We start from the raw sequence: 14,508 nt of genomic DNA, 5'->3' as shown, positions 1-14,508 counted from the left end.
AATGAACTTATGAATGTGGAGAAATGCAAATGAGGAATATTGTCTGCAGTAATAAGTTTTATGGTTATGGGTGGGAGCATGTGTGTTCATGGAGTGGGACAGAAGTTTGGCAATTAGAAAAATGGAAAAACACAGACCAAGTTGTAGCTTCAAAGTTACAAACCAATTTTCCCACCAGTAGCATGGGCCTCATTAACTATCGAATGGTACTGGGCAATTCACTGATTTCTGGAAAAATTGCCAAGGGCCAGATGTACAAAATTTGGGGATAGCGATTAACAAATTGCAATTTTCTGCAAATCGCAATTAGGAAATCACTATTCCTAATGTATGAAATATTTTTACTTTGAATTAGTGATTCCTAGTGGAACACAAATCAACCTACCTCATGAATACTAATGAGGAAAGTTGCAGGTTTGCCACTGTGGACCCCCAGGTCTTATCAAACTTAGGCAGCAGTGTGCGGTTGATCCCCACAGTGATCCTCTCCATCCCGACCACCCCCCACAACCTGTGTAGCCAATCTAGTGTTGTTGGGATAGCCTCCGTGTCCCACTTTCCCAGGAGGACCTGCTTAGCTGCTCCCAGCGCTAGGGTGATTGCCCTACGCTTACAGGAGCAGAGAGGCTTTGTGAGGGGATTAGGAAGTCCCAACAGGATGTAGCTGGGAAATCCGGGAAGTTCCGTCTGGAATATTTGATCAACAAAGGGCAAGATGGAGTCTCAGTATGTCTGCATCTTGGGACAATGCCAGAGAATGTGGGACAGTGTGCCCACCTGACCGCATTCGCACCAACATAGATCGCTGCTGCAGGGCCTCCATTTGGCTACACGTGCAGCGGTATAATACAAATAGTGCGCAATTTTTAGAAGCATCTCCTTCCCTGAGGTGCTGCATGATGACGCGCGGGCTCTGTGGATAACGTCCGTCCACTATTTCGGGGCAAATTCCCGATCCAGCTCCGATTCCCACCTACGCTGTGCTGGGGACTTAGGTGAAATCTTGGCCTTGTTGCGAAAGTTATAAATGTCTGACAAGAGACGTTTGTTGGAGGTGCGAGTAATGTACCAGAACCCGAATTTTGTAAGGAGTCGACCTGCATGCACACTGACCTGGGACTGCGTGTTCCAATGTCGTAGCGCTAGGTACTGCCAGTACGCCTCCTTGGGGATCCCATAATGGGTTACCAACTGGGGAAAGCCCATAAATCCCCGTACAGCAAAGAGGTCGCCAATGCGTTTACAGTTTGCTTCTTGCCATTTCAGGTAGGCATTCCCTATGAGGGCCGGGGGTAAGTCTGGGTTCCCAATGAAAGGGGTCAGTGGTGACATGACCTTAGACATTTGACATTTCTCCTGGACCTTGTCCCATACCTTCATGGTAGCGCGCAGGACCGGAGAGAGGTAAACGCCTTGTGGGCGATGTCGCCTGGGGAGCCAGGGTACATTCCAGATGTGAATAACAGCCACGCCCCTGTCCATGAAGCACCAGTGCTTTTCCGACTCTAGTTGGTACCATCCCACCATCAAGCGTAGTTGCGCCGCTTCATAGTAGCGGCCAAGATGGGGGACCTCCAGGCCTCCGTCCTCCTGCCACAAGTACGTGAGATGGCGAGCCATGCGCGGTTTCTTTCCCCCCCAAATGAAGCCATTGATTAATTTTTGCATTTGGGCCAATATCCTGGGCGGTGGATATAAGGGAAGCGTCTGCATTATGTAAAGCAGAAGTGGCAGGATCCTCATTTTAACTGCAGCAATCTTGCCCAACCAGGAGAGGACATGTTTCTTCCAGCTATTCGTTTCTTGGCGAACCATGGCCAACAACTCAGAGTAGTTCACCTGGGCCGTCTTTGCTGTAGTCGAAAAAACCCAGAGCCCCAGGTACGTGATATCGCTGACAGCCCAAAAGAATGGGAAGAGCTGCGACAATTGGAGTCAGTCCGCCGCTGGGATCGTGAGACTTAGCACCTGAGTTTTCTTCAGGTTAATTATGAAATCCGACGCCACGCTAAAGGCGGCAACCTTAGCCAACAAGGGGGGGGGAGAGAGAACAATGGACGAGACAAGTAAAGGAGCATGTCATCCACGTACAATGAAATCTTATGCTCCCTATCGCCCATTTGGATCCCAGTGACCTTGTGGAGTTGGCGGACCCGTTCAGCAAATGGCTTCATGTACAGCGCGAAAAGAAGAGGGGAGAGTGGACACCCCTGCCTCGTGCCGCACCCAATCTCGAAGGACCTGGAGACCACACCGTTGACCCGGATGCAGGCCTGCGGCCCCTGGTAAACACAGCTGACCCATTTCCGAAATCACTCCCCAAGTGTTGCAAATAGGGCCAGTGAACCCTGTCAAATGCCTTTTCCACGTTAAGCAGGGAAATGGGGCGGTAAGAACTTAGAAGCACACTCTTGAGGGTCCTGCCCAGGCTTGGTAGGGACCACTACCTCTGCCATGCACATTGATGGGGCAAGTTTTCCAGTGGCGCTGAAAGTGTTGAACAGACACGCCAGGAGGGGAGCAAGGTCCGACACAAAAACTTTCTAAAAATCAACCGGGAAGCCATCCTTGCCTGGGGCCTTGCCAGCTGACAGCCTCTGAATAGCCCACCTCCAGGGTGGTTGCAATGGAGTCCCGCAGCAGGGTCACTGGCGCCGCTTGCGCATATCCCTCAATCGCAATAGGATCCAAGCATTCAGCGGAATATAGCGCCTTATAGAAGGCCTCAAATTCGGATGTAATTTCCCCATCCACCCACATGGTCTCACCCCTGGCATTCGTAAATTCCGCAACCCGACATGTCACCGTCTCTGCCCGAAGAGCGTGTGCCAGGAGTCTCCCAGCCTTGTTCCCCCCTTGTAGTAACGCTGCCTGGTGCGGAGCAAAGCATATTCGGCGCAACCAAGATCTAACGTCCGCAGTTGCTTCCTCGCTTGTGTGAGTAGTCTCCATGTTTGAACCGCCCCTGTATGGTGGTGAACCCCCTCCAACTCCCGGATTTGAGCCTCAAATTCCTCCCTTTTAGCTTTACGGTCCTTGTTGAGGCTCCCCGCGATAGCAATACAGCACCCGTGCAGGACAGCCTTCAAGGCGTCCCAGAGTGTGTCAACCGCAACCGAGCCCACGTCGTTCAACTACAGGTAGGTTTTAATAGCACCCCTTAACTTGGCTTTATTGGCATTGTATGTAAGCAAAGTGTGATTTAAGCACCACAAATGCTGCCTCTGCGAGCCGCCTGGGAGGATCAGCTTTAAGACGACCAGGGAGAGATCTGAGAGTGCCGCCACCCCAATATAGACGTCGTCAGTGGATGCCGTGACGCTGGGCGAAGTCCAACAGAGATCGACGTGGGCGTACATTTGGTGTGCCGCAGAGAAGAAGGTGTACTTCAGCGCGGATGGGAAGCGATGGCGCCAGGCGTCCGTAAGGCCAGCTTCCCTCAATCTCTGTAGTGTCATGTCAGAGATCGACCCCGTATGTCTCACCCTAAGTGTCGACCTGTCCTGTTGAGCAGCCGGAACCAAATTGAAGTCATCCCCGATAACCAAGTCTTCATCAAGAGACTCCAAAAGTAAGTTTAACGTATCGCGCAAGAAAGCCTCCTGGTGCTTATTGGGACTATAGACCGGGCTATCGTATGTACTCGCTCTCCCATTAATATCCTCAGGGTAAGCAGGCGCCCCGTGATTTCCGCGAAGATCCCCACTACAGTCGCCTGGAAATGCGTGGCCAGGAGGATCACCACCTCAGTCTTCTTCCCCGGCCCAGAAGAAAAATATTGTCTATCGAACCATTTGGATTGAAGCCTCCTCCAGTCCGCTTGCATGAGGTGGGTCTCCTGTAGAAGACAAATTTCGCACTTAGCGTCTCTCAACAAGGCAAGAAGCGCACAGTGCTTTGCCGGCACATAAGGCCCCGCACATTGAAGCTCATGATTACTACCTTAAGACTAGTCATGGGCCACCATGAAAAGGCACCGCTGCACCCCCTCCCAGTCTGTCGCAATGAAGAACCCTACCTGTCTGTGGGCGAGCTGCAGATCTTCTGTGAGTGGGGAAGGAAGAAAGAGGAGAAAGAGAGGAGAAAAAGACAGGAAGAGAAAGTGAAAATCACAAACAAACATCAATGTCATCGTCAACAGGAACAAACCGCACCAACGTGCAAGGGTCCGTGTGTCTGTCGGTCGGTCATCATCACCATCCGGAATGTGGGGCTCCACCACCCAGACCGATATCTCGAACTTCTGGTCTTTAATCCATTGTGATATCAGCAGAACACAGGATGTCAAGCACCAGGGGCAGTCGATGGCTTCAATCACCGGAGATCTCCCGGCTCTGCAACTGACTGAGCAAGGCATTCCGTTCCCGCTGACGCTCCTCCTCCGACGGCTTTGTCTGAGTGCCCCTCCTAAGGCCTCGTCTCCTGCCCGCCCTCGGCAGCTTGCCAGTTGATGGACATCCCTCCACTGCATCGGAATCCTCTGCAACTGTCAGAGCGCCACCAAGTATGGCCTTCGCTTCTTGTAGGCTCCACACTGCATTTCATTATTCCAAACAAAGGACAGGCGGAATGGGTGCCCAACTTGTACAGGATTCCCTGTTCGCGGTGGATGGATATGACTTGTTGCAGTTCCCTACATCGCAGCAGGGTGAGGGGCGAGAGATCCTGGAAGATCCCAACCTGAAGGCCCTCGAATTCTACAGTCGAACAGTCTTGTGTGGTGGCCATGATAATCTCCTTCTGACAGTAGGAATGTTGGCAAGTCAAGATGTCCTGTGGCTGGCCAGGGCCCGAAGCGGGTCAGCCGGCCCGATGTGTTGGATCCAACGTGACCTTGTCTCGCAACTCCGGGGCCATATGCTTAAAGAGGCAAAGGACCCATTCTTCCAGCTTGCCACGGTCTGCCAGAAGTGGCACGCCCTTAATACGAATATTAGAGTGCCTCGAACGATTTTCAAGGTCCTTCAGCTTGAGATATAGCTTGTCGTTCCGCTCGCGGAGGTCACTAAGTTCCTGTGCCTGGGTGGTAAGCTCTTCCTCTCATCTGCCCTCATTGCGTTCCAAGGTGTCCACCCTGTCCCCCACTTCGGTGAGTTCCATCCGGAGCTGCTTGATATCGGAGGTCATTTCTTGATGCAGGCTCGCAAAGTCTTCTCGGAGAAAGCTGAAGTGCTGCTCCATATATTCCTTCGTGGCTTGCTAAGGAGCAGGGCCTGCGTTCGATTCCATACCCGGTCCACCTGACTTTTTCCCGCCCGTGTTCTGGAGCAGGTCTTTAATGGATGAATCCTTGCTCATCGTATCTTTCCTGACTTGTGGGGTGGTCATGGCCACAGCCGGCAGGGCCCATGGCCTGGTGGGGGAACAGGGACTCTACCAATCGACAATAGCGGCAGGAGGCACGAGCACGGACCAGAGCAGGGCCTACGCACACGGGGCGTTCAGGCTCAAGTCTAGCCTCACCCCGCTTAGGCACGTTGACCAGGCCTCTGTAGTATTGTTGTTGTCACACACTCAGGGCCCCGCAGTGACCGGCAGACAGCAGCTCCACTAAGTGCGTGACAATGCCTCTGAGGTCCCACTACGACTGTCCAAGTCCACCGACAACTGCCGCCTCAAGGCAGGGCACCTCCAGTTCCCAGCATGGACGGGCACAGTCCGACACCCCGTCACCAGCGCCTGGGGACCCCATCGACCTGCCCACCAGCACAGAGGAATCTCAACCCAGCCAGGGCCCCCTGCAGTAACGAGAAAGAAGAGGCCTGAATGCAAGGCCTAGGACGCCCGGTTGCAAAGTCAATCAGGTACTCACTGCTCTTGAGGGTGATGAGTGAGTGTGGGCCTGAGTTCTACCCTGAAGCCTCAGCGAGTAAGCTGACTAACCCTCCAAGGCTCTCCACTGTCGGGCCAGGGGTCGTTCTCAGTCCATGTCATGCAGGGCCTTTGCTCTGCGCCACTAACTCTGGTCGCTCTGGTGCAGCGGTACAGCTCCTCTCCCTCACCTCTCACAGAGCCCGCCAATGTGCATCCACTGCATTGCGAGGCACGAGTCTGCCACTCACCCATTGTTGGCCGCTCCATGTGGCGCCTCCACTCGGCCCCAGCGGCCTCCGCCTGTCTCAAAATTGTCTCTCGGGGCCGGGGGAGGGTCCGCCACCAACGTCCTCGAAATGCAGGCTCCAGGAGCAGACCTCGCTGCCCACTCTAAGCCACGACACCAGGCCTCACCCACTATGGCCGCCTAATGGTCGCCAGACCCGGGCCGCAGACAGGCCCTCGTGCAGTTCCGAAGGAGGCAGCGGACTCCTGGCTTCGCTTCCCGCGCCACCTCACTCCGCAGCGTGCCCAGGCCTCCGCCTGGACTAAGAGGGACGGATGACACAGCAGCTGGGGTCTGCTCCGCCAACACCAAGTCAACTGGGGCGATCCCGGCACTGTCCCTGACACCGCGGCCGATCACTGCGTTCACGCTGCAGCAGCCGGATTCAGCGGGACATCAGTGCCGCGCAACAGCCTGACCGGTCCTCCAGCAGCAGCGCAGCCCGATATCACCGTCTGGCCCCCCCTCGTGCTTGTGGACGCTTTGTGTCGGCCTCGGCGAGCAGAGCCCAAGAAAACTGTGCTACTCCGCCGCCATCTTGGCCCCGCCCCCCTAACTTCTATTTTTTAAGAGTAGTCAGTGGTTCGTGATTCGTGGGACCATTGCCTGGTCCTGCAAAAAAGTTTTGAAACATTTTCAAAGGGGATGGGCTCATTTAAACATGTGGTAAACTACTGATGTTTTGTAACCAGAATTTGGTCACAAAAAATTAATTCATAGCACTACCATTCGGTATTTGGAAGGGACGCCATAAACCCGTCCCCTCCAAATATCGAATTAGTATTGAGCTGCACCCAAAATTGTGATTTGGTAACTTGTTACTGAATTGCAAATTGAAGTTTGTACATTAAAAAAGCATTTTTTAGGATGCAAGCGGCCAGATTCTGCAAATAAGACCATTTTGCGACCTCAAAATTGCTTTGTAAATATGGCCTAAATCTGTGTGATAATGTGTTAAAAAAATGTCCTTTCCCTTTTTTTACTTTGCAAAATCAGTACTAAATGCAGGACCTAGACTGGTTACAGGAGATAAAATATGTGATCATTTCACCCCATAAATGATGAACTGTCTGCCATTAGAAGCCTGCAGCCAGTAAAAACTAGTCTGCTGTCATATACACAGCCATGCATGCAGGAATTCCTAGATACCAGGCATTTTGGGTGGTCAATGCTCTCTGGGAACGACAGCCACCCTCCTTCAAACTAGAGAAAACATGGAAGCAATCTTTCTCATGAAGTACTCCCAAGGTGTGGAACTCCTTGCCCTCTGAAACAGAATCAAGATTCACAGATATAGCTTTTAGAGGCCTTCTCTACCACTCCCAGAAATTGGAGATGCACCTGCTACAGCTGCAGGTGTGGAGAGTGGTGAATCATCATGGTGACTACATTCGGTCCCTGCAAAAGGTTTTTAAGCAATTGGTATTAAGTGCCCCTCCTTTGTATGGAGATGTCCTTCACCTGGTTGTCCATTGCAGTATCCTGTATGAGAGGGGCCTGAGTGGTCCCAGCACCGCCTTTGCTGTTTAGCTCAAAATGCAGGCAACCCCCATAAACTTACCTTACTGTACACAATGACTTACTGTCCTGAACTCTGAGGACCACTTGTTTCCTACGCGAGGCCCTGTAACCTTACTTTTGGTTTCCCACAATGTGCTTTTGCTTTAGCTGTTTTAAGTGTTCACTACCATGAGCATCACATGCAGTAACGTTGATGAACCAATAACAAAGTAATCCGAATTTGGCAGGCATATTGTGATCCTCCTTTTTTCAGTACTTTCGGGCAGATTTATGTTTCCTGGCGCATCCCTGCAAATCAGCAGGGATGCGCCAGGAAAGATGCGTCACGCAAGTTTACCCTTGCGCCACCACAGATGCGCCGCATTTAGAATGCAGCGCATCGTGGCGCAAGGATAAACAGACGCGTGACGCATCTGATGGCATAAGGGTGGCGCATTGCTGGAGTCGTGTCGCAAGCACGACGCAACTCCAGCTATGCTCAGGGGCTGCCCATACCTAACATGCTGCGTCGTGCCTTACGCCTGCTTCAAGCAGGCGCAGGGTTTTGACGCAGCAGCGTCGGAAAAGTGACTCAGTGAAATCTTGTAGATTTCACTGCGTCACTTTTCCGAGGCTTTTTCCGACGGAACGCCCACCCTGCATACATTAAACCTGACGCAGGTTTAATGTAGCGCAGGGCTTTACAACGTGACGCATCTCCCTAGATGCGTCACATTGTAAATAAGGCGCAACATGGCGCATGGTTTACGCTGCCGCTGTGTCAAAGAAGTGACGCAACGGCGACGTAAATGTCTGGCAAGGGGCTTGTAAATCTGCCCCAGAGTTTGTGACCAGGTAGGGATATTGGGATGCCTAGAGTGGTGTAGTTGGTGAAACATGATGGACTCAAATGCAGCCTGAATTAACGCCAGTGGCTGAAATTTATACAAAGCATCCCTTCTACTGCTGTGTTCTTTGTAGCTTTTGAGTTTCACATTTTCAAGAGTGTCCTGGTACCCTCAGTGAGTAGTGTTTACATTTAGGGGCCCTGGTTTATTACTGCTTTATGTTGCATTGCTTTGTTTATTTTACATTATGTGTGTGATTTTTACTGTCTGACTTTCAGTTTTGCTGTTGATATATTTAAATATTAAAGTGATGTGTCTTTACAAAAATGTAAAAATCTGGCTAGGCATTTTTTATTGGAATTGTAATAGTAGTGTCATACTATACCTTTACTCAGCTATACGGCGCATCTGTTGATCTGGACTTTGACTGCTCATCTTCTTTACTACTGGGGTTTTTGTGCCCATAATTACAATGTTAACAGCAAAATGTCAAGTCCCAGAATACAATATGATGTCTGCCAGGAGATCAGGACAGACTTTAATTGAGACATTTGCCAAGGGGACACCTGACCTGATACAGTGATTGTAGGAGGTAATGAAATATGAGAGAGTGCAACGAGGTGGGAGTGAAAGTACAATACACAAACTTATTATGCTTAAAACAGTCTTTTGGACAGACTGCCAATGGAAAGACACTACATACCTTGCATTACTTCTTCTTCAAATTAAATATGTGTTTTATAACAATTACCGCAAAAAAATAACATGCTATGTAAGCACTCTTGTCTATTTTTGCAGTTAGGCTGTTGAATAAACACTGAAGCACTAATATAAAAAGGTTTGGAAAATATTGTGAAAAAATATTGAAATTTACAAAAAATGAACACTGAAAACAGGACTGTCTACCCTTATATGAAATTATGAATGCATTGCATGCAGTAGTGAGGGACTATAGGGAGCGTCCACAAATTGTTGACAAAAATGAACTTAAAGCTATGCAAAGCTGTGCACTCAAGCTGAAGCACCAAATAAAGAAAATGAATATTAGGCTGCACAACCCTACTGGTTTGAGTGTGCTCCAGATTTTTGGAGCTAAGTTGGTACCAGTCATCATACAAGGGTCCCACACCTGAGGCAGCAAGCTGCATGTCGAATTGGCAAACGATTCAGTGTAGGGCGATTCCCACCGTATTTGGTCTACGAAAGAGCACTCTTTTGTCAGCCAACTTCGGCTGAAATTCGGAATGGTGAACTTAACTGCGACAATTAATGCCCAATTCATTAAATATTGCTTTCGATTGGGGAGAGGTCTCCGTGAGCTTTTTCCGTAAACATTTGGATTTGGAAAGAGAAACAAGTCAATTACAAAAGTCACATAAACAATGGGATTTTAAACCTGAATACCATTTTGGGAGACTTGAAGTTAAAAGAACAAGGGACAATAAAACTTAACATGGCCATTTTAAATTACAGGCAAAGCGTGCAGCAAGAGCTCATTCACCTGAAATAAACATTAAAGTTTTTTTTAAACAGCCAGAGCTCAGTTACGTCTATCTTTTTATCAGGATCCCCTTCCCCAGCCATATATTTACCTGCACCTGAAACAATCTTTGTGTGCAAAATACATCCCCTCAGGTTTCTCCTGTTACCATTAAAATCAATTGAATCCTGGCAGTCTTGTCACACATGCACATGCGGTTGAGGATGTGACCATCGTTCCGAATCAACCACACATAATTTGTCCATGTCCACTTTTAATGACTCTTCAAAGAAAGTTCTTACCCCTGTGATCTAACCGGCTCAGAGTAAGGACAACCGGGTAGCCTTGGCAGCATGTCTGCAGCGCACTGACTAACTGCTACTGCAGTGGCGCCTCCTCCGCTAAGTCGGAGGAGCGTTACCCTACTGCCAGCCGGCAACAAAGGAAAGGAAAAAATACAATGATAATAATGGAACGTTATAATTTTATTCTGTCCTCCTGCTGCGGCAGCATGCGTGAGGGGGTGGGGCTGCAGAGCAGGGCAGGAGTGATAGAACACTCCTGTGCACAATGACTGTTTGGTCGGCCCTCTCGGGCCGCCCAAAATAGTCATGCGCACTTCCCTGTTCTCCATGCACGCTGCATTACAGCCTGAATGGAGAACATGCCCACCCTTCCAGCCCCTGGCTGAGCGCTGTGTTACGGCGCTTAGATCAATAACAATGCTGCATTGCAGCATTGTGATTGGCTTAGGGGTGGATAGCCTTGCTGTCCGCTTCCTGTTTCGAACTGAAGTAGGACACAGGCGAGCAGGAGAGAAGACTCGGGACCTGGTGGTGGCGCAAGATAAGTGTTGTTTTTTTATGAAGCCGCGCCCCCTCGCATGCCTGTTCCCCCACCCGCGAGCTGTGCCAGCCGCCCCTGAGCTACTGTCTTGATTACTAATACTTGCGGACATTACAAATACTGAACTTCAGAAATCGAATTTAGGCAATTCTGTGTTCCCCGGCCCTCTAGACCATAGATTTAAGTTGGTTATTAAGTCTGACTAGCAAGTGAACAGAACAGATGCTAACTATCATTATGCTCAATATTACACATCAGCCGACTTCTCAAAAGTCTTGGTCGTAGCTAGATATATACTTTTGCTATTTTAGAAATTAATCTACTCCATTTTTTCACATAGCACTTTATCTGCTCCATTAAGGGATCTGTTGTCGTACACTTCCCTTTTGCATTTGGGTCTCCTCTGCTTCTTTAAGGATCAGTTTCTATTATGTGAATTTATGGTGACTATTTATTATTCATTGTAATTCATGGATTGCTGCACTTTATCCCTGCACATGGCACTTTATTTGCCCCTGTGAAGAATCAGTTATCATCAGGTCAGCTCACTCGAATATTGGTAGGCTTTCTCTGCTATACATGATTTTTACTTGCTCCAGTTACGGAACACTTATTATTATATGAAAATATTGTGAATATTCATTCTTCACAGTAAATTTTGACTCAGTGAACTTTATACTATCTATGGTAGCTAAGTTTCAGACATTTTCATGCTAATCTGTTGTGAATATTAATGCAGCTCCTTTACTACCCATTCCAGTCTAGGATTAGTTCCTTAGTATGCAAATTTAAGGTGAATACTGATATATTTTATATTTGCAATCAGTCAGGTTCTAATAAATGAAGCTTAATAAAAAGTGTCACTGACTGAATGTTGTTAGACTATGAGGTAATACCAGCATACATATATCAGGTACATTTTATTTTGATTAATCATTTTTTTTGTTTTGTTGTAAAACATTTTTTATTGAAAAAGAACAAACATCAGCATTACAGTGACATCATTAAGGAAGCAATACGATAAGCATCCGCAGTACAGTAGGTAGGTTACAGAGTACAAATATACATGGTGGAAGGTCTAGGGTGATGGGGGGGGTCATCCATTGCAGGAGCCAAGGGCGGCTGACATATATCTCCACAATAGGAGTTTCACAGGCCCCACACACGAGACCATTTGCCGGGGCATCCACAAGCTACATATACAGTCTTTTCCCTGAACATTGCCCAGTCCAAGTCTTTTTTCCCAGTCATGTACGGTAGGTGGGAGCGGAGCCCCCCCATCGCTGGGCGATATTCCTCTTGGCAAGCATTAGTCCCAACGTAACCCACTGCGTCAAGCAAACATTTAAATCAGTTGGTTCCCAGATATTTAAGAGACACCTACGGGCCTCCACTCGGAGTTGCACCGACAGAACGGTATTGATGATGCCATGAATTTCACGCCAATAGGGTTGGATCAGTTCACATTCCCAAACTATGTGGAAGAAGGTTCCCAGCTGGCCACATCCCCGCCTGCAGGCGCTCTCATCTGCCCTTCCCATTCGTACCAATTGGGTCCCCGTTACATAAATGCGGTGGAGGAGTTTTAGTTGGACAAGTCGGAGACGAGCTGGTATTGCTACAACTCTGGGAGTGGAAACTGCCTCCTGCCACTCCTCGTCATCCATTTCTATGCCATCCCCTGTCCACTTCTCTCGGAGGGCCCGGAGAGGGTCTGAGATGTTATTGACCAGTTTTTTATATATCAGGGAAATGGTGCTGTCACGAGATGACCGTCTAGCACTCTAACCTCCAGTGGGGATGATTCCGGCAGTGTGGTCTTGGGCTGTAGGTGTGTACGGAGAGCGTGCCGAACCTGTGTGTAACGGAAGCGCTCTGATTCAGACAGGTTATATTGCTGTTGCAGCGCTGCAAAAGACTTAATATCTGATTTGTCCCACAAGTCCCTTATGTATGCGATACCTATGAGATCCCATTTGTCGAATCCCTTACTTCTCCACAGGTCGCCCAATTGTTCAGAGTCCCACAGCGGTGTTGCGAGCGTTAGCTTATGTCTCCAACCCAGGCGATTGGTGGCTGCATGCCAGACGTGTACTGCATGCTTGGTGGGGCCCTTAAGTGGATAGCGCCGGGGCCGAGAGTAAAGGGCTCTACTGAAGGTTGCTCCAGAGAGGAGCCACCTATCCATGTTATATCCCGGGTCGTACGGTTGGGCGTAGGTGCAGTGGTTAATGGAGGACAGATGGGAAGCCCAGTAATACAGCTTGATGTCCAGGAGACTGATGCCTCCGTCGTACCAGTTCAGGGAAAGTTTGCTAAGCGCAATGCGAGGCCTGCCATTCCACAGTAGGTCCCTCTGGAGGCCCTCAACCTCCCAGAAATATGACGCAGGTATCGGGTCCATGGAATTCTGAAGTGCATACAGGAATCGGGGCAGAGACATCATTTTAAAAAGGGCAGCCTTACCTAACATGGAGCGGGGAAGCGACTTCCACCTGTTGGTATCTTTGCGCAGCTGAATGAGCAGGGGCTGGAGGTTGCGGGCATAGCGAAGAGAGGGATCTAGAGACAGGAAAATAACCAAATATGTAAAGCCTTCGGATCAGGTTTGAAGTGGGCACCCACGCGGAGGGATCGGAGGCTCGCCCGCCACCACGAACAGGAGGGATTTGCTCCAGTTTATGGAATAACCGGAGTACCGCCCAAAGATCTTGAAGATATCCAAAACCACTATCAAAGATCTTCTGGGGGAGGACAAATATAGAAGGATATCATCCGGGTAAGGGGAAATACGGTCCTCCCAATCCGAAGACCAGCGCATACCCCGAATCATCCGATCTTGACGTATCCAAGCTGCCAGTGGCTCCAGCGCGAGGGCAAACAGCAATGGGGACAAGGTGCAACCCTGACAGGTCCCCCTGCCCAGCTCAAAGGCGGCTGACTTCTTGTTGTTAACCACCACCTGGGCCAAGGTTGGGAATACAGTAACCGCACCCATTGTGTGTACTTAGGACCAAACCCCAATTTTTCCAATACCGCCCACAGGTATGGCCATTCAATGGTGTCAAAGGCCATGGCTGCGTCTAGGGAGACTATAACCGCCGGTTCCAGGATCGAAGCCGCTCTGCCCAATACCCCATGAACTCTGCGTAGATTCAGCGTGGTGTTGTGGTGCAGTATGAAACCTGACTGATCCGGGTGGACCAAGGTCCCAATCACCGTCAAGAGGCGAGTAGCGAGGAGGTTAGCCAGGATCTTGGGCTCCGCATTCAACAGGGATATCGGTCGATAAGAGCCTGTTCGGCCTTGGGCTTCCCTTCCTTGTGAATGGTAACTATGGTGGCAGTACGTTGGTCCAATGGCAAGAGACCCGCTTGCCTCGAGTCCTCGTACATGGCCCTCATGTACGGGGCCAACTTGTCTGGTTTGAGTTTATACAGCTCAATTGGTAGCCTGTTAGGTCCAGTGGCTTTGCCCGGTTTGAGCGCCCGCACTGCCGCCGCGATCTCTTTGTTGGATAAGTCGCCGTCCATGAAGTCATGTTCGACCATCGACTGCTTGGGTAGAATAACATCGGCGAGCATCTGGTGGGAGTCATCTATAGGGTAGGGGGCAGCCGAGGTGTAGACCGCCTTAAAGTCGGCCGCAAAGCGGTCCAAAATAGCTTGCGGGTCCGACAGGGAATCACCCTCTTGCCCTCAAAGTTCAGGTACTAGTCTGCTTGCTCACTCTGT

Source organism: Triturus cristatus, chromosome 5_1, assembly GCF_964204655.1.
Source record: "Triturus cristatus chromosome 5_1, aTriCri1.1, whole genome shotgun sequence".
In the NCBI taxonomy this organism is placed as follows: domain Eukaryota; kingdom Metazoa; phylum Chordata; class Amphibia; order Caudata; family Salamandridae; genus Triturus; species Triturus cristatus.
This window is presented reverse-complemented; position numbering follows the sequence as displayed.